General features: G+C 37.7%; 1 pseudogene; it reads left to right on the forward strand.

The window, feature by feature from the left end:
• Positions 1–1,287: 1,287 nt before the first annotated feature.
• On the forward strand, positions 1,288–26,185 carry LOC132376411 (BTB/POZ domain-containing protein KCTD5-like; annotated as a pseudogene).
• Positions 26,186–26,242: the final 57 nt, after the last annotated feature.

Genomic DNA, 26,242 nt, shown 5'->3' on the forward strand with positions numbered 1-26,242 from the left:
AATGACCATCAACAAAAAATCTACAAACAATAAATGCTGAAGAGGGTGTGGAGAAAAGGGAACCCTCTTGCACTGTTGGTGGGAGTGTAAACTAACACAGCCACTATGGAGAACAGTATGGAGGTTCCTTTAAAAACTAAAAATAGAACTACCATATGACCCAGCAATGCCACTACTTGGCATATACCCTGAGAAAACCGTAATTCAAAAAGAGTCATGAACCACAATGTTCATTGCAGCACTATTTACAATAGCCAGGACATGGAAACAACCTAAGTGTCCATCGTTAGATGAATGGATAAAGAAGATGTGGCACATATATACAATGAAATATTACTCAGCCATAAAAAGAACTGAAATTGAGTTATTTGTAGTGAGGTGGATGGACCTAGAGTCTGTCATACAGAGTGAAGTAAGTCAGAAAAAGAAAAATAAATACTGTATGCTAACACATATATATGTAATCTAAAAAAAAAAAAAAAAGGTTCTGAAGAACCTATGGGCAGGACAGTAGTAAAGATACAGACATAGAGAATGGACTTGAGGACACAGGGAGGGGGAAGGGTAAGCTGGGACGAAGTGAGAGATTGGCAATGACATATATACCCGACCAAATTAAAATAGATAGCTAGTGAGAAGCAGCCCCATAGCACAGGGAGATCAGCTCTGTGCTTTGTGACCACCTAGAGGGGTGGAATAGGGAGGGTGGGAGGGAGACGTAAGAGGGAGGGGATATGGGGATATATGTATACGTATAGCTGATTCACTTTGTTATACAGCAGCAACTAACACAACAAAGTAAAGCAATTATACTCCAATAAAGACGTTAAATACATAAATAAATAAGAGTAAAACAATTTTTTTAATTAAAATAAAAACTTCCAGTGATTTCTCATTGCATCCAGGATGAAATTCAAACCGCTTAGTCTGATACTAGCCTTGTAGGCCATTCATTCATTGGTAGATTAGTTTAATTTTAAAAATAAGTAAGCCCCTCCTATGCGCCAGGAACTATTCTAGATGTGCAAACAAAAACAACTACAAACTTGGTAATTCAAGGTCTAGAGCTCAAGATGAAGTTCTGGACTAGAAATAGTTTGGGGTTCATCATCATTAGGGTGAAACTATGGGTCTGGTTGAGATTGCTGATGGAGAACATGAAGCTTGAGAAGAAAAAAGGGTCAAGAATAAAACATTTGAGATAACCAACATTTGATGTGATGTTGATCAGGATAGACAAAGAAGAGTTCATGAAGGAAATTAGAAGGAACAATTGGGAGAAACAGAATGGGAACATATGAGTCTGACATTAAAGTCAACAAGGAGGAAGAAAGGAAGGGGAGAGTAGTCAACGACATAGGTAAGTAGACCCTGCAATGAGAAAGCCATCAGTAATGTGTGCCCTGGCAAGGGTAGAAACCTACCTGCAACAGCTAGAAAAGAGAAGAGCAGGTGAAACAATGAAAGCAAGGTTATGGGCTATATTCTTAGGTGCTTCTTGGTGAAATGAAAGAGATACATCCCTCTATGCCCACCCCTGCATCTCCACACATCCAAGAGCAGAATTTTCGTTAAAGAAAGACTTCATTTGCCAGGAGCTTTCAACCCTGACTGCTAATTAGAATCACTTCAAGATAGTTTAAGAAATAATGACACTGTGCCAAAATTCTTATCCAGTTGATTTTGAAATAGATCTGACATTAATATTGTTTTAAAGCTTCAAAAGTGATTCGAATTTGCAGCCAGGTTTAAGGACCATTGTCATAGGCAGCAAGGAAGAAACGAATCACAAGCCTTCTGGTTATCTCATGAAAGAAATGGGTAGAATCCTGTTGCGTGGCAGGGACTTTGAGTAATAATAACTAATATGTTTTATGCGTTTATGCTGCACTGTGTCCAGGAGTTGATGTACACCATCTTAACGTATCCTTACCATCACCCTGTGAGTATGAGTATGATAATCATCCCCATTATATGGCTGTGGAAACTGAGGCTCAGGAAGGTTAGGACTTTAGCCAACGTTAGCCAGCTGGTAAGAGCAGAGCCAGGTTTCACAGAACCCAGTCTGTTGATTCCAGTTTGCTGTATGCCTAACCTGCTCAATCCCACCACAAAAGCACTGTGGTTGACAACACAGAATAACCAAATAATTCACTCCTGTGACTATAGAGACAAAAGCAAAAAGCCAGAAGTGAAAATTTAAGACTAACAACACAAACCAACTCTACTGTAGTTTCTACTAGAACATTCAGAAGTACTATGTTGTTAATTTCCAAAATTATCCCTACATCATTTACTTGGCTAGCTCTAGACTGCAGAAATTTAATTAGCAGGTCCAACACAATCCAGATAAACCACTAGACAGATAATTAATTTTGCTTAAACTAACACTGAACCTGAATGGCACTTCTATTCTACCTTCCTAAGTGACCCAAAACCGAATGAATGTGATGACATAAACTTAAATAATGATTTAGTAGAGCAATTACCAAAAGTTAAAAATTTTCTCGTAAATGATCTGCATGATAGAGAGTCCTAAATTTGCATATAAGTGAAAGTTTATAAATTATTCAAGACAGGTGAGTGGAAGAGTATCACCAGCCGCCCTAAATTGTAACTCATTGTAACTAAAATTCATTGCATGGCACACACACATACAAATCACGCCTGTCCTCAAGGAGTAGACATAAATGTGTTAGCATGTGTGTGTATGTGTGCAGTATTCACATGTTCCCTAACATGGAAGAGCTTAGGTCAATCACAGCATCTACAGTCGCGCTGACAGCCACAGCATTTTAGGGGCTAAGTAAACAATGGATACTTTTTTAATTTGTAAGTGACAGGATGAAGAATATTGTGGATTTTCCCCACCAGACTATAACAATATTAAGGTAAATCAAATTTTGCACCTCATTTATTTAACAATGTCATTTTTCAGTTGCTATGGGGTTTTTTAGCCTCTCAGAACACAAGACTGCACAAATTTCCCAGAACTTATTTTTGCAAAGAAAAAAAAATTGTTACCTCTTGAACACTTAATTATAATTGGTTATGCTTCTTTTCTTTTATTAAGAGATAATTTATGAAAGACTATTTCAAGATTGTCTAAAACGCTGCCTTTGGAAAGACTGAAGCAAGAGAATGTAATCACTATGTAATGTAATCAGAATATGTAATTAACGTATAATCATAAAAGAAGAAAGTAGTCTCACAGCATCTGTGCCTCAAAGTCAACAACAAGACTGTATTTGAAAGGCTATATATGTTTTAAAAAAATATTTTTAATGAAGATAATACGGTTTTTTATAAAATATTTTCTCAATCTTTTTTTTTTTAACTTCAAACAGAAAATTTAAAAATTTGACCTAGAACTTAGTACCAGAAGGATACTGCCTCTGGTTTTCAAATCGGTTCACACACCCCTCCATATTCCCCAGCTCCCACTGGGCTCCCAATCATTCTCCATCCCAAATGTTTCTCCAGTCACATCCTCCTCCATCCACCCCATACATTTCTTCTTTCTCTTGAGTCTTTGTTTGCTACTGAGGGCCATCCTCCAAAACCAAGACTTCATTATTTTTAATTTCTGGTCAATTTTTTTCCTAGTTAAGGATCCATAAGAACATAGAGAAATGCAATCACGGAAAATCACTGAGGATGGGGAGGTCACATAATTTTGTACCCCAAATCCATGACAAAATACAGGGCAAGAGACAAATTTGATTGAGTGATAAAGGTAATACTAAGAATCATAATAGCAAACAAAGTTCAGAATCAAGTGCCTTTTATACATTCTCCTAGTTGTAGACATGAGGTGGTTTAAAATTTATTTCTTTAAAAAAAATGCAACAAACTTCTTGTACATATCTCCTTGGATACATGTGTGAAGCTTCTTTAAGGCAGGTACCTAGCAGAGTTGCTAGGTGGTAGGGTGTACAAATATTCCAGACAGCTACGTACTGCTCAAAGCCTTTCCAGAGTGGTTTTAACAGTTAAATGGTTGGGGGAATTCCTTTTCCTTAATCCTTGCCAACTCAATACACTCTAACATTTTAATTTTTGCCAATCGAATGTGTCAGAAAGGGTTCTTTGTTTCTTCAGTTTGTATTTCTCAAATTATTAATAAAGTTAAATTTCCTTTTATAGGTGTGTTGACCAATTTGATTTCCTCTTCTCATTGCTGTCCAGATTCGTGTGTTTAGTTTTCTAGGGAGTTTTCTGTCTCTTTCTTATGGATTTCTAGAATTTCCTTCTATCTTTATATTAAAGATATTAATTATATAGCATTAATATATGTTAAATTTTTTTCTCAGTTTTCACACTCCTTTAACTACATATTATGTTTGTTATTGTATAAATTAAAGCTTTAATTTTGATGTGGTCAAATTTATAAATCTTCTTTTTTGTACCTTGTTTAAGACATCCTTTTTTATTCCCAGGTGATAAATCTATCTCCTGTATTTTCTTCTAATAGTTTCAAATTTTTGGTTTTCATCTTTACGCATTTAATCCACACAGAACTCATTTGTATAGATAGAGTGAAAAAGGGAACTAATTCTATTTTTTCCATATTGAAAGCCATTTATCTCTTTATCATGTATTAAACAGTCCATCTTCTGCCCACTGAATTGTAACGGCACCTCTCATGTAAGTTCCCACATAAGATAAATCCTCTACTAGACATTATATTCTGTACCATTCAGTCATTTGTTCTTATTCCAAAACCACATCATTTTATATTGTTTTATATTGTATCATATTTTTAATTAAGCTTTATATTATCTTGGAACTTAACAGAATAATTGTCCTTTCTTTGTGCCTATTACCTTTGTTTAATTTTGCTTTTAGAATTATCTTATTTTTCAATTTTTTATTTTTCCATTTTAATTTTTGAATCTCTTTCTCAAATTCCAAAAACTTAGTTATGAGATTTTAATGTAATTGCATTGAATTTAAAAATTGATTTGGTGGGGAAATGGCATCTTCATTATTGTGAGTCTTCTCATTCATGAAAATGATACATTGTTTATTACTTTAAGCTGATTTCAATGTTTACATTACAAAGTTTTGTAATGTTTTCCATAACAATATAACATATCTTTTGCTAAATTTGTTCCTGGCTACCTCATAAATTTTATTGTCATGTGAATAGGATTTTCTTATTGATTGTATTTTAGAAATAGAAAATCTATTAATTGTGTATGTTAATCTTTTATATACCAACTTTCCTAAAATCTTTTAGTCGCTATAATTTCTGATTCTCTTGGACCATATATGTAGATAATCATTTGCAGTCTGCCTTTTTCTTTATAATTCTATAAATTGTAGTTCTATTTCTTATATTATCTTCTGGTTAGGTCCTCGAGAACAAGGTTGGATGATTATAACGAGCATCTTTGTTTTATAAAGTATATTAATGGAAAATGCTTTTAAGTTTTATCATTAAGTCTGAGGTTCATTATAACTTTTTGTTAGATGCCCTTGTTTAGTTTAAGAACTCTATCTCATATTCATAGTTTAATAAGAGCTTTCATCATAAATGAATATTGACTTTTATAGAATAATTTTTCTCCAACCGTTGAGACAGTTCTATTGATTTTGATCTGAATTTGTTAATACAGTGAATAATATTTAGAGATGTCTAATTTTTTTAAAAAACATTCTTGAGTTCCTTAAATAAACAGTAGTTTGTCCTACAATTTTTTCTCTATACACTTATAGTCAATTTGCTAATATCTTACTTAGGAATTTTACATCAAGTTTCAAAACAAAATTTGTCTATAATTTTCTTTTCTTGTACTTTATCTAGTTTGGCTATCAAGATTATACTAGCATAGAATTGTTTTTATAAGAGAGACATCTCTTGTAAAGTTTCCATAAAACTTTCTTCTAAAATTTCCCAGGGCCTTTGTCCTATCACTGCTTTGGGAAAGGACAGGGTAGGATTTTGACTATTAATTAATTTCTTTAATAATTACTTTTCTACTCAGGTCTTCTATTTCTCCTTGAGTACATTGCACTAATGTATATTTTTCTTGAAAGTCATGTGTTTTATCTATTTTTTCAAAATTTTGGAGAGTTATTCATAGTACACTCTGATGCTTCAAAACAACCTGTGTTGTTGCGTTCATTGCTTCAGTTTTGTCTTTACTATTTTGTTTTACTTATCTTTCATTATTTCGTGCTATTATTTAATGATCATCTTCCTCTCTTAACTCTCTATTTTAAACATCTATTTTAAAGTCTCTTTCACATTTTTCTATTATTTCTTTTTCTAGAACTCTTTATTTTGTTACATATTAGAGAGGGTAATATTATGAACCCTCATGTACTTGTCCTAGATTCAAAAATAATAAACTCTCGGCCAGTCTTTATTCATTTGTTACCCCCCATCCACTTTCTCCTACCCCTTGATTATTTTTAAACGAATCTCAGACATTATATCTTTGCATCCACACATATTTTAATATATATCTCTAAATGATAAAGACTCTTTTTAAAATGTAATCACTGTAACATTGTCATACCTAAAGATTAAATATATATATATATATATATTTGATATCACCAGATCCACTCAGTGTTCAATTTTCTTTACAGTCTCATAATTTTTTATAGTTTTATTTTCAGTTGTTTATTAAGGTCCATGCACTGCAACTGGCTAATGTGTCTTAAATCTATTTTGATATATAGATTTCCTCTAACTTTCATGTTGTTGTCTGAAGAAACTGAATAGGTTGTCCTATAGAGCACCTCTTTTTTTTTTTTTTAAACTTTAGGTTTATTTATTTATTTATTTATTTTTGGCTGTGTTGGGTCTTCGTTTCTGTGCGAGGGCTTTCTCTAGTTGCGGCAAGTGGGGGCCACTCTTCATCGCGGTGCACGGGCCTCTCACTATCGCGGCCTCTCTTGTTGCGGAGCACAGCTCCAGACGCACAGGCTCAGTAATTGTGGTTCACGGGCCCAGTTGCTCCGCGGCATGTGGGATCTTCCCAGACCAGGGCTCGAACCCGTGTCCCCTGCATTGGCAGGCAGATTCTCAACCACTGCGCCACCAGGGAAGCCCCTAGAGCACCTCTTAATCTGGAATTTGCTAAATGCCTCCAGGTATTATTTTAAATACTAGAGTATTTTATACTCGTCTATATCTGCTATTCCCTGAAAATTGGTGGTTAGATCTAGGAACCTGATCATATTCAATATTTTGCTTGGCAAAAATTGTCCTATAGAGCACCTCTTAATCTGGAATTGTCCTACAGAGCACCTCTTAATCCTATAGAGCACCTCTTAATTTGTTGTCCTATAGAGCACCTCTTAATCTGGAATTTGCTAAATGCCTCCAGATATTATTTTAAGTACTAGAGTATTTTATACTCTTCTATACCTGTTATTACCTGAAAATTGGTGGTTAGATCTAAGAACCTGATCATATTCAATATTTTGCTTGGCAAAAATACTTTATAATGTTATGGACCATGAAAGATTCTTAATGCCTGGTTGAATTTCTTTTTTTGATGTTATCGACTAGTGATAAAAATTGCCTAAGTCCACTCAAGTTGCATTTCCAAATGATAATTCTAAAATTTTATTATTCCTTTTGCAGTCATAAGCTTGAAATCAGCCCTCCTAGAAAGAGAATTTTTCTTCATCAATTATTTGGTTACCCTAGGGACAGTTCAAACAGAAAGGATAAAAATGTAAAAACGGTTGACTCTTTCCTTTTAACAGGTTTCGAATGAGCTGGGGTCCCAACAGCTTTGAAAGGTGACAAAGGAGGTGCTTCCTTTTAATATCTTTATGAACTCATGCCTTTAAATATATTTGATATGTGCTGTCTTTCTTGGTCCTCAAATTGTTCCATCTCTGGCCTCTGGGAACTTTCTCAGTTTGGCTCTGAAGTCTCCTTGACATGTTACTTGGAGTCTTTGATAGTTCCCTTGTTTTCTGGCATGACAAGGTAGTCCAGGCTCTTGTAAATTTCCTGCTCCAGAACTCAGCCACTTTTCCATGGATTTGTGGTTTCTTTTATTGGCAAATGGTATTTAGAAACCGCAACCTGAGCCAAGAGATGTTCATTGCCCCTTGCCATTTGGTCCCCTCCCCGTCCCCACCACTGGCCTTTTTTATTAGCATAACTAGAAAATAATCTTTTAGATAAATATATCATGATGTTATACTGATATTTCTAGTTCAAATCCATAATTATAGAGTTTCCATTTAGCCTCATTAAGCTCACATCTGTATCATTTTTCCCCACATTGAAAACCTTGGTTCTCAATGACACAAAAAAAAATATTCATTTTCTTTATCCTTCAATACACACAACAATCTTACAGTAATATTACCAATAAAAGTACACTTTAGTTCTTTTAGTCCTTACAGTTTACACCTCAAATGTAGTTCAATTACTTTTAAAAATAAGTTGGAATAATTCCTTTTTATGTAGTTATTGCTCTTTTATTCCTAATAATTTAGATGATAATTATCTAATTTACTGTCTATGGACCGTCTTGCTGTGTACCGAACCTTAAATGTACTAAAAATTTCTCTATGTAAGGTTATCTCTCAATCTTAAAGGAGACCCAGTAGTTGAGTGCTACCTTCCCTGGGACATTTTCCAGTGTCTCTGCCAAGACCTTAAAAGTTTTGCTGGTTATGAACCATTTTTACATTAATTCATGGCTCTATGTTTTATTGCCTTTTAGCACAAATTCAGGGTTCCAACTCGCAAGGCAATTGTCTCCTCCCACAGTAAGGTATGAACTCCTGTCTTCCAAGATTATAAGCAAAGATCTTTCAGTTCTTATTGACAGACAGGACAGTGATGTCACAGCTTCTTCCATTGGGTAGGGAGCCTGTATCACCTCTTGGGTATGCGTGGGGCATCTTTCCTGACCTGTAAGTCCTGAGGTGAGTTTCCACACTGGAACCCACCTCTCACCACTACTTCTCGGCACACTGTGCCCTCTTCATTTTGCTACCTGGAGTTTTCTCATAAACTTGGTTTCTTAATATTTAAAAATAGTTTAGGTGGCAGTTTCTGTGTATTTTAAGTAGTAGTGGAGTTCCCTGCATCTATGAACACCACAGCCTTGATCAGAAGTCTCAGAAATTAAACTTGTACAGATATGTTCACACAGTCCAGAAAACCCAGGTGAAATCTGGAAGTTTTCTTCATCCAGATATTTTGATATTTGTAAACATCTGAATAATTGAATTTTTCACCTGGACACTTGAGTTCATGTAGATATATATCCAGTTTAATTTCTGGTACTCATTTTAAACAGTTTTTAACCTTTTAATCTACGTCCTGCAATAATTTGACCTTGAGCTTGATACTTACACTCTCAGTGATTCAATGGGGACTGCCTTCTAGATCGTGTGACTTTAACTGATGCACTGATGCGCTACAGGCTAATAGATCCTACAAGTTTGAAAGCTTTTTCTCTGTACACCCAGCACAGTTTAGGGGTATTATCTTTTCCAGTTCCTTATTTAGTCAATTGTTGTTCTGAAGGAGACTTCAGGGCTCCTCAAGTGTCTCATTTGCATTTGTTATTAGGTTCCTCAAACTTAGCCCCCATCTCTTCTTAAAAGTTTAATTTTTCAGAAGAGAAAGAACCACATATTTTCAGCACTTTCTACTTCTATGTCTTAAACCTATCTTAACACGATTTTTTAAAGATATTTTAAAATTAAATTTATCCCTCGGCAATTTGATTTGTAGGGTAAGGAGAGCAAAGTTTTACAAATGGAATACTTTTAAATAAATCATAATTAATTAACTATGCAAATATATCAAATAAATGTGGATACATAGTTAGATGACTAATTACCATTCAGAAAGGTTAGAAATTGTAATACTATTTTTTAGCTTGGTTAATATAATATTATAATTGGGGTTGCTTTGATCATAGGGAATGTCACAGACAATAATTTTTCAAGCTTGGCTGATTTTGAAATCATATGGTTATGAGTATTAGCAGCTTAATATAAAATGTGGTGCTGTCCACAAAGTTAAAAGAAAATTATTTTTGTCATAATAAGCTATATTAATTTAATTAGTTGTGCATATGGTTACATTTTTCATTTGAAAACGAAAGCAGAATGGTCGTTGATAGATCCAGTTTTTTAAAAAGAGAAAAAAGAATTCTTTGATATTTTAATTCTACAAGGAAAAATTTTTTGTCTCCTTAGGTTTTATTATTTCATATGTCCTAGTTTTTTTAAATGCCTGTTAATTCCTGTATCATTCAGTAAGTGTTCACAGGGGCTCGGTGATGCATTAGGGCTGCCACTCCTTGAATTAACTGAATGTGCTCTCTCCCAGCCTAATGCAATGACCTGCTACTTTGCCTTCTGGCTTCTAGGCTCACTCCCTCAGATCCATCCTCCACCCTGACACCAAGATCATCTTCTGATGCTGCAATCTGGGGCCTGTTCCCTGTGTTTCACATTTTTACAGGGCTGATCATCCCCTACAGCAACAGTTCTCAACCAAGGGTCCATGAGCCATTCCCAGTCAACAGATTCATTTCTTGGGCTCATACTGTAATATAAGCCTTGGTTTTATTTTCATTTAAATTTGTTTCCAAATTTTAAAATAAGGAGATTTTATGTAAAATTCTAGAAATCTGACTTTTCTTCAAAAATGGAAAAGATATAATAATGCTGGCCCACGTTCCTTCAGGAGCTGAGTAGCAGCTGCTCCTCTCAGATGAGGTCTGTCACAGCAGGCAACTTGGGCCCCAACTCACTGACATTAACCACCTGGAAACTGAATCTGTGGTCCCTGAAAGCAGGCTCAGATCCAAACCTGTTATTTTTTTCCTACAAGGCTGTAGTGGATTAAATTGTGGCCCCCAAAAGATAGGTCCACCTGGAATGTCAGAATATGACTTCATTTACAATAAGGGTCTTTGCAGATACAATAAAGGTAAGTATCTGAGATGAGATTATCCTGGATCAGGACAGGCCTTAAATATGATGGTGGGCTGTCCTCATAGGAGACGGCAAAGGAGAAGACAGAGACACGCAGAGAGCAGAAAGCCAAGTGAAGACGGAGGCGGAGATCGGAATTACACAGTCCCGAGCCAAGGAGAGCCCAGGGTGTTGGCAGCCACCAGCAGCGTAAGACAACAACTTTCTGTTGTTTTAAGCTTCCAGCTGGTGGTAATTTGTTACAGCAGCCCTAGGAAACTAACAGTGTCCCTCTGTGATCTGGCCCTGGTTTACCTCTCCAGTCTCTGCCCCTGTACATGCTTGCCGTTCCCTCACAGCCATGTGGTTTTGTGATTCTGTTTTTGCACCTGCTGCTCCCCCTGCCTGGAAAACTCTTACATCTCTTTCTTTCTGGTTGAATTTCAATTCACTTTAAGGCTGTTATCAGAGGGCAAACTCCTTGGAGAACCCCTCTTCCTTAGCTGGGGAAATGAGCAGACTGCTGCCCCCTAGTGGTAACAATGTTCCTTGACCTACAACACCTTTTAGCACTCGCCACACTAGCCTGAAAGCATGCCAGGGTAAGAAAGCTTCCAGAGGCGTTCATATTTGAACTAATCCTTCATGGCGGTGAGGGTTATGAGGCATGTGATGGTTAATTTTATGTGTCAACTTGACTAAGCTATGACTAAGCTGTGACAATGTTGTTTGGTCAAACACCAATCTACATGCTACTGTGAAGGTATTTTTTTAGATGTATTTAACATTTAAATCAGTAGACTTCGGGACTTCCCTGGTGGCACAGTGGTTAAGAATCCGCCTGCCAATGCAGGGAACACGGGTTCGAGCCCTGGTCCAGGAAGATCCCACATGCCACAGAGCAACTAAGCCCATGAGCCACAACTACTGAGCCTGCGCTCTAGAGCCCGCGAGCCACAACTACTGAGCCCATGCGCCGCAACTACTGAGGCCTGCGTGCTCTAGGGCCTGTGCTCTGCAACAAGGGAAGCCACCACAATGAGGAGCCCATGCATCTCAACGAAAAGTAGCCCCGCTCACTGCAACTAGAGAAAGCCCACACTCAGCAACAAAGACCCAATGCAGAAAAAAAAAAAAAATCCATCTATAAAAAAATATATAAATAAACCTCAAAACAAAATCAGTAGACTGTGAGTAAAGCAGATTATCCTCCACAATACAGGTGGGCCTCATCCAATCAGTTGATTTGTTCTGTGCTTTAGAAAGGTAGCTACTTTGATTGCAATATCAAGATGGAAGCAGAATAACTACAGACAGATATATCAATTATGGACTGTTGCAAATGTTGCAAAAATGCAAGTAAAATGTTGCAAAAATGCAAGTAAAATGTAATAAAGGCATGTAGCGAGGGACCTGGAATGAATGGGGGGTGGGGGAACAGATTAAGAACCAGAGGCAGAATCATGTGACACAAACTGATGGCTGGCGTGCTGCACTGTAGCTTCTTGAAGTCGGGCTTATGTCTTATTCCTCTTGGCCCCCCAGGGCCCACCCAGCACTCATGGGACACAGCATGCAATAACTTGTTAAATGAGGGATAAATGGAAGAATATACAGGAGAAGAATGAAGAAAGGTTTAAAGACAGCCTTGATGCTTCTATTGATACATCAGAATATCCATTCTTTTCCCTTTCAGTGCCTTTTTAAAGTTCTACTTCTTGCCCATCCTCAAAATCTGTATCATCTAAAAATAATCAGGAACAGTGTGGATTTAACTTTGCACAAAACTTCTTCCCCCTTGAGCCTTACCTCTAACCTCTTCCTTTTTTCTGTCCTCCAGTTTTCCTTTGTATCATTTGGAGCCATGAATGTATGAGATGTGATTGATGAGTATGAGGATATGGTGATCAGTGAGGAGATCTAGTTTAGTGGAAGTGGAATCAAGGTTGGTTAGAAAAAATATTGTGTTAGCAAACTTAGGGGAAAATGTATAGGTAGTCAAGGCCTACCTGTACAATGTGGAGAGGAAGAAAATTAGGACGATGTCAAGATACCATTGGGTATTTTGCAGTCATCTGACAAAATCACCTGAACAGAGTCAGAGTGTGACCAAGCAGTTTTGAGAAAACCCAAATTGTACTTTGCACCATATTGGTCACCTTGACAACAAATCCTCTTTCTTAGGACAATAATATCATACCAAGAAAAGTGCTTGCAAATTAAGAAAGTATTAATTATAGGTGGAATATATATGGCTAAGCTAGCTCCACCTGGAGAAATAAGTGGGAAGGTATCTGAAGAGTTTGTACCACTAACACAGGATGGGGTAAGGAGGGAAAATTGAAGTTATGTTACAAAAAGGATAAAGTACAAAGGACAGATGGGTTTATTCACAACCAGCGTCCATCAGTCAAATGATGTGCAGCCAGGATTTTGGATCCATTGGTCTCACCTCGTGGAAGTGACTTTGAACTGAAAAATGGAACAGTTATAGTAGGAGACTGTAGCATTGTGGCACCTGCAGCTTCAGTTGACACTTAAATCAGCTGGGATGATTGAGGCCACACAGAGAGGAGGAGAACCAGATATCAAAAGTGACAATAGACCAAAATACTGATTTTCAACATACTTATAGGAGCTCATTGTTCTTAATGAATATCCATCTTCTAGAAAGCACTCTAATATGGATTCTGAGCAATTCTGTTTTCCCCTCCCCCACCCCGGCCAAAAGTATTGCTAAAAATATGGCAATGGGAAAAGTAAATGTTACTTTTAAATTATCTACAAGTAATGAAGCACTTCTTCAGGACTATTGTCCTATTAAGTTGTACTCTTCCCAGGAAAATTTAGGTTTTAAGTATCAACTTTTAAACTTTGACATAAAATCTGCAAGAGCTGTGTTGTCAGTGAGGTAGGTCAGAGGAGCACTAGATGACTGATCCCATCTTTACATGCGCCAAAAACACAGCTTAATGGCTCTAGTCATTCTGAATAATACTTTTTCTTTATTGGTTCAAGTTAATTAGCCAGACCATTGTAAAATGCATCTAGCTCTGGACATCAGTCAAACAGAAACCTCCATGCGCATAGGGGAAGTTGTCATTGGTAGTTTGGGAAGTGCATCTGTGCATCTGTCTTTAAAGTAACATGGTCAGACAGGCAGACCACAGGACCAGGGGTCAGGCAGGTGCAGCTCAGCTATATTTACTAACTAGGAAATCTTAGGATGACTTCTGAGCCTCTTTGCATCGCTCTATCCTCCTCATCTGTAAAAAATGCCTTATACCACCCTCATAGGTCTGCAGGATTAAGTTTCATAATATATGAAATGCCTGGCACCTGGGAGGCTCTCTGGAAATGTCCACACTCCAGGCTTCTGGAGAGTAAATACATTCTCCCTATTAGCACTTCCAGGCCCCATTGTGTAGGACCCAGGCTCCTGGAATGAGCCCTTTGATGCTTTTCGCTGATTCTTTCACCTCTGTATACTGTAGACTGCAAAGATATGAAAACAGAGGTGTAGTGAGTGATACAATGGAATAGCCGGTAGACTTGAACAGCTGGACTCTCATCCTTTTTTACTATTAACCTGCAATATTACTTTAAACTAGTCCCTTAAGCTCCCTGTCTCTGTTTTCTCCTTTGTAAAGTGAGAATGTTGATCTACATGATCCCTAGGTTTCCCTCAGTTCTTGAGTATTATGATTCTAGGCAATTTTTTTATTATATAAGTTTTGGGTGTACAGCATTATAATACGACATCTGTATACACTACAAAGTTATCACCACCACAAGTCTAGTAACCACCCATCACCACACAGCTGACTCCTGTCACCCATTACCCTGCCCCCAACACACTTCCGCTCTGGTAACCACTAGTCAGTTCTCTGTATATATGAGTTGGTTTATGTTTTATTTTGTTTGCTCATTCATTTTTTTTTTTTAGATTCCATGTATGAATGAAATCACAGTATTTGTCTTAACTCTCACTTACTTGATTTAGTCAAATACCTTTAAGGTCCATCCATGTTGTCACAAATGGCAGGATCTCATTCTTTTCTATGGCTGAGTAGTATTCCATTATATATATGTGCCACATCTTCCTTATTTATTCACCTATCAATGAACACTTAGGTTGTTTCCACATTGTGGCTATTGTAAATAATGCTGCTATGAACATAGGGGTGCATATATTTTTTCTAATTAGTGTTTTCCTGTTCTTCAGATAAATACCCAGAAGTGGTATTACTGGGTCATATGGTAGTTCTATTCTTAATTTTTCGAGGAATCTGCATACTGTTTTCCAGTTTACAGTTCTACCAACAGTATAGGATTTCCTTTTCTCTACATCCTCTCCAACATCTGTTATTTTTGTCTTTTCAATAAGACTCACTCCTGTCGGCATGAGGTGGTATCTCATTGTTGTTTTGATCTACTTTCCCTAATAATTAGTAATGTTGAACATCTTTTCATGTACCTGTAAGCCATCTGTATGTCTTCTTTGGAAAAATGTCTATTCAGATCCTCTGCCCATTTTTTAATCTGGTTGTTTGTTTTATTGTTGTTCACTTGTATGTGTTCTTTATATATTTGTATATTAACCCTTTATTGGATATATGATTTGTAAATATTTCTTCAATTCCATAAGTTGCCTCTTCATTTTGATATGTTGCAGAGGCTTTTAGTTTGATGTAGTTCCATTTGTTTACTTTTGCTTTTGTTTCCCTTGCCTTTGGATTCAGATCCATAATAATACCTCTAAGACAGACATCAATGAGGTTACTGCTTATGTTTTCTTCTAGGAATTTTATGGTTTCAGGTCTTACATACAAGTTTTAAATCCATGTTAAGTTAATTTTTGTGTAAAGTGTAAGATAGGGGTCTAGTTTCATTCTTTTGCACATGGCTATCCAGTTTTCTCAACACCATTTATTGATGAGACTATCCTCTTTCCTTTGTATGTTCTTTGCTCCTTAGTTGTAAATTAACTGTTCATATATATGCGGATTTACTCCTGGGCTCTCAATTCTGTTCCATTGATCTGTGTCTCTTTTTATGCCAGTACAATACTGTTTTGATTACTATAGCTTTGTAACATAGTTTGAAATCAGGGAGCATGATATCTCCATCTGTTCTTTTGAATCTCTGCAGATTCTTTTGACTATTTGGGATCTTTCGTGTCTCCATACAAATTTTAGAATTATTTGTTCTAGTTCTGTGAAATATGCCATTGACATTTTGATAACAACTTCATTGACTCTAGATTAGTTTGGGTATTATGGACATTTTAATATTAATTCTTCCAATCCATGAACATGGAATATCTTTCCATTTATTTGTGTCTTCTTCAATTTCTTTCATGAGTGTCATAGTTTTCCATATACAGGTCTTTCACATCCTTGGTTAAATTTATTCCTAGGTATTTTATTCTTTTTTGATGCAATTGTAAATGGAAATATTTTCTTAATTTCTCTTTCTGATATTTCCTTATTAGTGCATAGAAATGCCACAGATTTCTGTATATTGATTTTGTATTCTGCAACATTACTGAATTTGTTTATTAGTTCTAAGTTTTTTGATGGCGTCTTTAGGGTTTTCTATATATAGTATCCTGCCATCTGCAAATAGTGACAGTTTTACTTCTTCCTATCTGATTTGGATGCTTTTCATTTTTTTCTTGCCTAATTGCTGTGGCTAGGCTTCCAATACTATGTCAAATAAAAGTGGTGAGAGTTGGCCTCCTTTTTTTTTTCCTGATCTTAGAGGAAAAGCTTTGAGCTTTTCACCCTTGAGTAGCTGTGGGTTTGTCATATATAACTTTTATTATGAGTCTTCTCTCTTTTTATTTGAGTCCTCTCTCTTTTTTATTGAGAAGCTTTATCAAAATGGATGTTGGATTTTGTCAAATGCTTTTTCTGCAGCTATTGAGGTGTTCATATACTTTTTATCCTTCATTTTGTAATGTGAGTATCACACTGATTGATTTGCAGATGTTGAACCATCCTTGTAAACCTGGAATACAACCCACTTGATCATGGTGGATGATCCCTTTACTGTATTGTTGGATCTGGTTTGCTAATATTTTGTTGAAGATTTTTGCATCTATGTTTATCAAGGATATTGGCCTGTAATTTCTTCTTTTGTGGTATCCTTGTCTGGTTTTGGTATCAGGGTAATGCTGGTTTTGTAAAATGTGTTTGGAAGGTTTCCCTCCTCTGCTATATTTTGGAAGAGTTTGATAAGGATGGGTATTAAATCTCTTTGATTATTTTGTAGAATTTGCCAATGAAGCTGTCTGGTCCTGGGCTTTTCTTTCTTGGGAGATCTTTGATTACTGTTTCAATCTCCTTACTAGTAATTGGTCTATCCAAATTTTCTGTTTCTTCATCATACAGTCTTGGAAGATTGTATGTCTCTAGGAACTTATCCATTTCTTTTCATATTGTTGTCCAACTTGTTGGTATATAATAGTTCTTATAGTCCCTTATGATCCTTTGTATTTCTGTGTTATCTGTCATAACGTCTCTTCTTTCATCTCTGGTTTTATTTATTTGAGTCCTCTCTCTCCTTTTTTTCTTGATTAGTCTAGCTAAAGGCTTATCAATTTCATTTATCTTTTCAAAGAACCAGCTCTTAGTTTCATTGATCTTTCTACTGTATTTTCAGTCTCGATTTCATTTATTTCTGCTCTGATTTTTATTATTTCCTCCCTTCTCCTAATTTTGGGCTTCATTGGTTCTTCCTTTTCTACTTCCTTCTGGTATAAAGTTAAACTGCTTATTTGAGATTTTTCTTGTTTCTTGAGGTAGGCTGATATTGCTATGAACTGCTTTCTTAGAACCATTTTTGCTGCATCCCATAGTTTTTGGTACGCTCTATTTCTCTTTTCATATGTCTCTAGGTATTTTTTAAATTCTTCTTTGATTTCTTTGATTACCCATTGATTTTACTGTAGCATGCTGTTTAATCTCCATATTTTTTGTGGCATTTCCCTTTTTTGTGATTGATTTCTAGTTTCATGCCACTGTGGTCAAAGAAGATGTTTGATATGATGTCAATCTTCTCGATTTATTGAGACTTGTTTTGTGACCTAACATGTTATCTGTCCTGGAGAATATTTCATGTGAATTTGAGAAGAATGTATATTCTGCTCCTTTTGGATGAATGTTCTATGTATATCTATTAAGTTCATCTGGCTTAATATGGTGTTTAAGTCCAATGTTTTCTTATTGATTTTCTGTCTGGATGATCTATCCATTGATGTAAGTGAGGCATTAAAGTCCCCTACTATTGTTGTATTGCTTTCAATTTTCCCCTTTAAGTCTATTAATATTTGCTTACATATCTTGGTGCTCATCTGTTGGATACATATACTTTTATAAATGTTATACCTTCTTGCTGGATTGACCCCTTTGTCATTATGTAATGCCCTTCTTTGTCCTTTATTACAGTCTTTGTTTCAAAGTCTATTTTGTCTGACATGAATATAGCTACTCCACGTCTCTTTTCATTACCATTTGCTTGAAATATCTCTTTCCATCCCCTCACTTCCAGTCTGTGTGTGTCCTTTCTACTGAAGTGAATCTCTTGTAGAAAGAATATAGATAGATTTTTTTAAAAATCCATTCAGCCATTCTGTTTTTTGATTGGCAAATTTAGTTCATTTACTTTCAAAGTAATTATTGATATGTATGTATTTATTGCCATTTTTATAAACTTTAAAAAAAAATTAAATTCCAAAACTTCATCTTTTTATTCCCCCTCCCTCACATTTTATATTTTCGATGATACATAGGCAAGGCCGCCCCTAGACCAGCTGCAGAGCCTGGCCATGGCTGCTATGGCATGCTGGTGGGAAAGGCTGGCCCCTGGAATGGCTACAGAACCTGACCACAGCTGCTGTGAGATGCTGGTAGTAGGGCTAGCCCCCAGATGAGTCTAGGCAATTTTGATTCTAAGTATGAAGTTCTGAAGACCATCTTTTTTTTTTTTTTTTTTTTTTTATTTATTTTTGGCTGTGTTGGGTCTTTGTTTCTGTGCGAGGGCTTTCTCTAGTTGCAGCAAGCAGGGGTCACTCTTCATCGCGGTGCGCAGGCCTCTCACTATCGCGGCCTCTCTTGTTGTGGAGCACAGGCTCCAGACGCGCAGGCTCAGTAGTTGTGGCTCATGGGCCTAGTTGCTCTGTGGCATGTGGGATCTTCCCAGCCCAGGGCTCGAACCCGTGTCCCCTGCATTGGCAGGCAGATTCTCAACCACTGCGCCACCAGGGAAGCCCATGAAGAACATCTTTTAAAAAATTTTACTTGGGACTTCCCTGGCAGTCCAATGGTTAAGACTCTTCACTTCCATTGCAGGGGGCATGGGTTCGATCCCTGGTGAGGATCTTGCATGCCGCACAGCATGGCCAAAAAGAAAAGTTATTACTAAGTCTTTTGTGTGTGCATGTCCTGTGTTGTTGGATGATGGTTGTGGTGATGACTGTGGACAGGTTTGTCCCTTTTTGCCAGTTTCTAGTTTACTGTTTATTGAATATTCATAGAAATTTTGTTAAGCTACCAAGCAAACATACCTCTTTTCTGTGCTTACAATTCTTTCTTCTATTTTCCATTTTTAAAATTTTTGTATTATTATGGTTCAGCTTCCTAACTGAGTCCTTTGTCAACAAAATGAATCTTTAATATTGTAATAATACAAATATTGATAGCTGAGCAGAATAATGACAAATTGCACATGAGATGACGAATGAGCAGCAAATCATTTCATCCTAGAAGAGAGATACCATTGAGCCTGTTGAGTGACATTGGCATCCTTCAGAACAAATGTACAATGCTTTCTCCAGCTAATACTTTCTTATCTGATGGCTTTATTTAAAAAAAAAAGAAATACAAAACCTTTGTTTGATCCTTCTGTCCTTTTCTGAACTCTGATCAAACAGTCCCACAGTTTGGCTTAAAAGTAAACTTTCCAGCTTGTCTAAATGGATCATGAAAACAGAATATTTCAATAGGTGTTCATTTGCTTTTTTATTTACTACCAGAAAATTCATGGCTGTTACAAAAAAATATTTATTTTTAGGAAGCTTGTTTTATGTTGTTTCACCCCTCCCCGGTCTATTAAATCAAATGAATGTAATCTACTGCTTGATTCCTCAGAAACTTTCCCTGCAGCACACAGGGGATTAGGAAGCATGCAATGTGAAAGAGCAGCAGGAGAGATGGTTTGGAAGTGCTCTCCTCATCACAAATATGTGTCTTCAATATTTAGTTGTTGTGGCAGGAAAACAGCAACAAATACATGAACTGTAAACCATCTGGCTTGAAATATGTTCAAATATGAATGTTCATCTTGAAAAATGAAATCTATGGAATTCTGGCATCCACTTTGACTTTTGAGAGATGAACAGCTTGGATATGCAAAGAAGGGATTTCTAGACTAGCCTTCTTAAACTTTAAATTTTCCTGAACTAGAAGTTAAATAATTCACTACCTAGACAGGAAAACTTTCCTCTCACTTTTAAACTTTAAGGAAAAACGTTGCTCGAAAATCCTGCAATTGTATCTGTGTAGGGATTTGTACAGAATTGTCTTATGTTTTAGGAAGAAGAGAAATGAATGTGGTTCTGTGTTTATTATTTAACCTTTATTAAGTTTCAGTGTATGCTAGGTACGATATAAAACACATAAAAAGCATGATAATTCTGACTTTCACCAGATTCCTAAATCAAAAAGCTAAAACTGGCAAAACAGGAAGCTTTGAACTGTACCACTTAGTTTGGGGGTAAGAAGTGATGAGTTAGTCACTCTGCTTGCTTTTGAACTATGACCCTGAGGCTACCCAGCATCCGTGCCCTAGAAGAAGTAGCTCTCCAAATGACTCCCGGAAATATTTTAGGTGACTCAGTAAATGTAAAGATGAAATGTGCTGCAAACATATGTGAGCAGTAGGGAAGAGGAAGGCAAACAAAGCACAAAGCCCTCTGGGCTTAGCAGACTGGATCAGAGGTGACCACAGGAAGAGAACTAGAAGCAGGAGTAATTTTTGCCTGTTGTTTGATGTTTTGGGAGCTTTTCAAATTGACCCTTTGAGAGACATAGAAATTCAAACTTATTTGCCTCCTTCTCTTCTTCACGTTATATAATTTTTGACAAAACCCAGATTGATCCCCATCTAGAGAGAATTCTCCCTACAGTAAATCCTTCAGCTAGATCTCTTTGTGCTTCGGTGACCCTCAGGTGGACAATCTCTACCACTCCAGGATGTACTCACCTTTAAATGATTCTTTAGTTGCTGCACATGTTCCCTGCTACATTGTAAGCTTCTAAATAGGGGACTATTCACTATTCACCAGACTCTAAGACCCTCTGTGTCTAGCATCGTGTGATGTGCGCAGCGGTTTCAGTAAGTATTCATTTGAAATTATGAAACTTGGATAAATGAAAGAATTATGCCTAGGTGGGAAAAAAAAGGCTTGAACTGGATAATGTTAACAAAGTTTGTGAAACAAGCCATTTTTACATGACATTAAGAGAGCACAATGTTTCCTAAAACAAAAATACAATACACTTAATTCAGCGAAAGGTAGGGTATTGGTGATGTATTTAATTAAATTTTATTTTAAAATCAGATATATTTCAATGCATGGCCTTTCTTTTTTCTTTTATTCTACTTTTTCTTTAAAAAGTTGAATTTATTCAACATATGATTTATCTAACAGAATTTCATAATTTTCACAACAAATGTTCTTCAAAATAACTATGTAAAGACCTGAGATATATGTGTTTGTATTTTTTAATTTCTTTTTTTTCACCTCTTTTCACTTTAATACTTAGTTGTTTATAAATGCTTTTAGGAAAAGGGGCAAAAACATGTTCAATGCTTAGAAGAGGAAATTTGGCAATGCGATTTTTATGCTCTGTGAACTCTGCTATATCTACAGGAAACTTAGATTTTAGTATGCAGCAACAAAAGCTACTAGATGATCAATCTTGCCCTTGAGGATCAAAGTGTTTCTTTGTTCGGTCAACTGTTCAACTAAGAAACTAAAAAGAACTAAAACTATAATGCAGCAAATCCAGTCCAGGAATGTACTGTGGGCAGCATGGAGTTTGTGTCATACATACAAGCAATTAACCTGCCTTTGTAAACGTATTTGTTTGGTTTCCCTCCTACTTTTTCCATTATAGAAAGTTCGTTATTGGTGATCTTTACAAGGGAAAAAACCCATATCTTTTGTGTAGTGAGCTGGAAGAACCAACCAATATATCCATTTAATTTGAAAGATTGTATCTGCCTTAGAAACACACAATGCAGATTTCACTTCATTTGTTCTGAGAAAATTCTGGAAATGAAATGGACACAACTTATTAGCAATGAAAAACAATTAGATGAGACTAGATCAAATTCTGAGCATTTATATCATTTTAGTAGTTTTCGTACAATTCCCTCTCCTTAGGCGCAACTCCATTCACTTGGCCCCAATTCTTGGGAAATGATTCAGATAGTTCTGATTTAAATTCTGATCTGTACAGATTTCTTCACTGAAGTAAAAACTGCGGCAGACATTTTGGGGCGTGATAGGCATCCTCGAACTTCACCAGGTAAATTAGAAATAAAGAGAGCAACCACAATATCTTAGTCATCAAAACTGAGAGCTTCTGAGGAGCCCAGAGGCTGAACTGAGTTGTATTTGGGTGTGTGATATAAGGTATGATATCTTGTATTTTATAAAATCTGATTCCAACATTGTAAACCAACCAGTGATGTCAACAGATTATTCTTATGTGTGAATATAGAGAAGATGAGAAGAAAAGGTATGTCCATCAATTGAACAAGTGTTGAGTTCTGAGTGAATTGAATATAATTTGAAAGTCACATATTTTTTAATATGAGTAAACTAAATATCATGCAAGTTCTACAAAAATAAAATCTATAAAGAAAAATGCTGGGGCTTCCCTGGTGGCGCAGTGGTTGAGAATCTGCCTGCCAATGCAGGAGACACGGGTTCGAGCCCTGGTCTGGGAGGATCCCACATGCCACGGAGCAACTAGGCCCGTGAGCCACAACTACTGAGCCTGCGCGTCTGGAGCCCGTGCTCCGCAACAAGAGAGGCCGCGACAGTGAGAGGCCCGCGCACCGCGATGAAGAGTGGCCCCGGCTTGCCGCAACTAGAGAAAGCCCTCGCACAGAAACGAAGACCCAAACACAGCCAAAAATAAATAAATAAATAAATAAAAGAAAAATGCTGAAGTTAAATCATGATTTATACTTTCATAATACAACTATGAACCATTTTTTTACGCTATAAATGAATAATAGCTTCATTTTAACACAAAGTATCCTTACATATTCAAAATGAGGAACAAACACATCACATTTTAGAAATAAGAATGGAGCATGCAAAGATGTGTTTTTAAACCTAAACCTTTATATTTTTATTGTAGCACTAGAAATAGTCTAAGCAATTAACAACAAAAATGTGACCACAATTATTATTCAGCAATATATGCCTCTCATTTGTAACACCCTGTGAAGAATACAGAAGGCTAGAAAAGCCCAACTCTTCCTGACACTCACTGAATCTAAAATAGACAAGATAGTATAAAATTCTGGAGGTAGTCTCTCTGAATTAATTTTTATAACCCAACTGAATAATGCCTCTAAGACACGTAAATCCTAAACACTTCAGAAATAACAAATCATTTCATCATGGAAGATTATTGGCTTAAAGAAATGAATATGAAGACTTTACACCTTTGTTATTTCTCACTGTTAAAAAAGCTACTGAGGATATTTCACTAGCTGCACGCTTACCTCAGGTTAATGCTGCCAAAATACATGTACTTTTATCTATTTCTAGAGGGGAAAGTTCCTTACAAAAATATCTTTTTCTAAAGAGAAGCAAATTTGCTAATTTTTTGTGGCTACTCTAAAACTTCTCCCAAAGAAGCATTATCTCACATAAGTGTGAGTGTTTTATAACTGTGTGGGTGTACGTGCCTTGGTTAGGGGGGCTGGAAGTGGAGGAGGAATGAGGTTGAACTCACGAGGTAGATATTACAATTAGCCCCGCTAAGCAAATGTATAAACTGAGGCTCAAAAGAGGTAACACAGCCAGGTCTGGGTGACAAGGAGAAAGCTCCCCCATCCATCAAAATGCTTAACTTATGATACCAAAGTTCAAAACGGTTAGAAATATGGGTGTTTTAAAAGGTACCTGGGATTTGTTCCAGCCAAGTATGGTAAGATGACAGACATGGAGACATCTGCCTTGAAAGAAGAGTTTCTTACCTAGAGTTCCCAAGAGGAGGGGACACACACACCACACAGGGCCACATAGGGAAGCACCAGGGTCAGTCAGGAGGCAGGAGAAAGGGGATGAGCATGAGCCAAAGCCTTTATTGAGGTTTTGGTGGGAACGAATGGGTGAGACAGGGAGGGCAAACTGAGCAAGTTTAGGATTGGGTAGTTTGAATAATTCCAATAGGCTCTGGGCTGGAAAAGTGGCGCCTAGTTGTCCAGTATCTGGCCCTCTGGTGACCAGAACATTAGATTGGTGTGTGAGAGTTTGATCCAGGAGACGTTTGGGGAATGGGCTCTAGATGGATTGGTTTACATATCAAAGGCTGTTCTCTGCAGGTTGCTTTCTATCACTAGGAATTAGCCAACCCTGGAAGATACAGTTCCTCCCCTGAGTCTGCAAGTCTCCAACATGTCAAAGACATCTTCCTATATAGAAAATTAAAAAGAAAATGGTTAATAAAATAGGAAACATATATTCATTTCTCTATAACCTATCGGCATTATGTAGAAATAGATGGCATACTTACTCACATATAACAGGATACAGTTGGTGCTCTGTACCTACAGGCTCCACATCCACGGATTCAACAACCACGGATTGAAAAAAGAATTTTTTTTTCCATTTCAGAAAGTTCCAAAAGGCAAACTTGAAGTTGATGCACTCTGGCAACTATTTACTAGCATTTTCATTGTATTCGGTATTTTAAGTACTCTAGAGATGATTTAAAGTATACAGGGTGATGAGTATAGGTTATATGCAAATACTACACCATTTTATATAAGGGACTTGAGCGTCCGCAGATTTTGGTACGCGAGGGGGTCTTCGAACCAATCCCCTGCATTTACTGAGGGAGGACTGTGTTTATTCACAATTAATTATTAACTACATTAAATTAATTCCTGTGACATAAATGTGTCCAATTACAAGAATGCAATTTATACTGTATGTTAAGTGTGTTTGATGCACAAATCCATTTATTAGTACTTCATAAAAGGAGATGTTCAGGGAGCTGTGGTGGCGTTTGCCGCCATCTTGGCAGAGAATCGCTACGAGCTCCTGGGGTTGGGGGTTGGCCTCGGGGCGGGGTTGGGGGTTGGCCTCGGGGCGGGGTTGGGGGCGGCCAGGGGCGGGGCTGAGGGGGGTGGCTTCGGGGCGGGGCTCTACGCCTCGGCGCGTCACCCCCGGCGCGTGTCCTGCTCAACGGCCGAGGCAGCGCTCGGCAGGCGTCGTGCCGGGATCCGAAGTCCTTCCTGGACCGTCTGTGCCAGGCCCACCTCGACCCGGACGCGGACAAGGATGAAACAGGTGTGTCTCTTTCATGGTCAGAGTCCGCACCTAGTTCGGGCCCGTGGTGCACACCCTGCGACACCGGTCATTCACAAAGACCTTGCAGAGGGAGCGGAATTTTACAGTATCACCTCACCAATAAAACTTGCAAAGGACAGAATTAGAGAAGGAGACAGCAAAACGTCACAGCTGCGGGTGACGCACGTGCACCGAGGGCTCCAGGGTCCAGGGGCGGAGCTCGCGCAGACCGGGTCCACCAGGCCGACGGGGGGCGGCCGAGCAGCTGGGCAGCCGCATCGGCTCTTCCTGCGACGACAGGGGTGCAGAACAGGCGGGTTCCTCTGCGGGGTCCCCCAGGAGCTGCACGACTCCCCCGCAGGCCCAAGCAGGGAGCCCGGCGAGAAGGCCACCATTTTGCGAGAACGGGGCTCAAGGAAGGATGTGAGGAAGACAGTGTCCTTAGCTTTAGAAGTGTTTTACCTTTTCCCAAGGTGCAACGATCCGCCATGTCGAGGAAGCCTGGCTGTGAGAAGAAACCTGCTTTGTACAATTTCTCGAGAGAGGTCTGGGTGTGACTCCTTCTGTGCCCTCGAGGTGGGCGGTGAGGGACGGGGCCAGCTGTCCGAGGCCGGGCGTCCCCACTCAGGAGGCCTGCTGCCCGGGAGGGCGTCCCCATAGGGACCTCGGCTTGGTTTTGCCAAGGGCCGCTCGGGCCTGAGGCAGGGCGCTCCTGAC

The sequence above is a fragment of the Balaenoptera ricei genome, chromosome 12 (assembly GCF_028023285.1).
Source record: "Balaenoptera ricei isolate mBalRic1 chromosome 12, mBalRic1.hap2, whole genome shotgun sequence".
NCBI lineage: Eukaryota > Metazoa > Chordata > Mammalia > Artiodactyla > Balaenopteridae > Balaenoptera > Balaenoptera ricei.